Source organism: Cynara cardunculus (genome assembly GCF_001531365.2).
Source record: "Cynara cardunculus var. scolymus isolate 2C chromosome LG 6, CcrdV1, whole genome shotgun sequence".
NCBI lineage: Eukaryota > Viridiplantae > Streptophyta > Magnoliopsida > Asterales > Asteraceae > Cynara > Cynara cardunculus.
In genome coordinates, this window is record NC_037533.1 from 14,985,614 (window position 1) to 14,987,430 (window position 1,817).

The following is a 1,817-nucleotide window of genomic DNA, read 5'->3' on the forward strand; positions in this document are numbered from 1 at the left end:
TTATAGTTATTTATTTTTATATATATACTATATATTTTGGGGTTAGGCTGTCCAAATTGCACTGTATAATATGTTATGACTTAATATGTTGGGTTTTTTTTGAAATATATATATATATATATATATATATATATACATGTATTAATTCAACCTTAATCTGATTTTCTGGACAAGAAAGAGGGTAAACAGTTGAAATTTCATTTTAAAACCCATATTTTTTGGTCTTTTCATGGCTTATGATCTGTCAAATTTATAGTTTTCTTTATTGGTTTTGAGTGTTTATCTTAAAACTCAAGTTTATTGGTTCTTTGCTCTAGGTGTAAATCGAACACATTTGTGGAGTCGTTTAAATATGTTGGATTTTAAATATATTGGATTTTAAACTGTCATACAATTTTTTTCATCGATGGTCTGTAATTGGAACCATAACTCTTATTTATTCAAATTGTATTAATATGTAAAAATCAAGTGTAACATATATCATCGTTAAATCTTATCTTATAAAACGAGTGGAACTTCAAAATCGTTAAAATTCATGGTTCCCGCCGCATTGCGCAGGTACACAACTAGTATATAATAATGAATTTGAATCTTTTAATAAATATATTATATTTTTTAAATTTTTTTAACATTTTATTTGTAATGGTTAATATATTATATTATTAGAGATTTGTTTCAATTATATTTTAAAATATTATAATTGATTAATTTTTCAAGATGTTTTTTTTTTTTTTTTTTGCCATTTTACATTCTTATCAACTAGTTTTTGTCAAACATAATTTAATCATCAGCTACCGACTAGTTTATCAGTAATTAACTAGATTACCAGTCATTAGCTAGTTTGCCAAACATAGCCTAAGTTATGTATCATATTTACACCAGATTTGAAAAGGTACAATTTTAAACACACAATGATGTATGATTTTAATTCAATGTCATATTAAATCGAGTTATGAGTTTACTTTATTAGAAAAGTTCTCTTATTATTGTAACCAAAATCTAATTTCTTTTGCTACGTTTAAGGCTACAAAATATTAAAACCTAACACTAAACTTTATACGAAACAAATAATTAAAAAATTCAGATACTACATTTATTCCCTCTAAAACGAAGGTTTCGTCTAGGCATGGCAACGGGGCGGGTTTTGTAATCCCGGCCCCGGCCCCGGCCCCGGCTTTTAGTAACAGCTCCCGGCCTCGTCCCCGGTCCTTGGTCAAACCCCATGAAAAATATCCGTTAATTTGAGTTTACCAGAGATCTTCGACCCCATCCCCGACCCTAATCTCAGTTTGAGTCTACCCGGGATCCCCAGTCCCAGACCCAGAACCCATTTTAGCGATGAATCCTCGTTTGGGTTCGGATCAAATGAACCGGGTTCCCTATCAGATCGGAACAAATTCATCCGTTAAACCAAATTTAGGAAGTAATTTTTGTGCTTAAAATAGATGTGGAATATTGTCTAATTAAATGAATAATAAATGTAAAAGGAGTTATTGAATATAAATGTTGTGGACCCCAAGCTTTAATTACTTGGTGTATAATGGCATGTTTGATACGTGAAGCAGATTGAAGAGTCGACATAAGAGAGCCGGACAAAATACTCCTAGAAGATACCAAAACTTCAATGGTTATCTTATAATTTTTTAAAATAAAATATTAAAAATTAAAATTTTTAAAAAAGGAAAATTGTACCACAATGGAACCAACTTTCAAAATCGTCATTTTGGAGAACCAACTTTCACTTGATTTTTTTTTGTTGGGAACCAACTTGGACCTGATTCCTATTTTGGGGAACCAACTTTCAAAATCGTCATTTT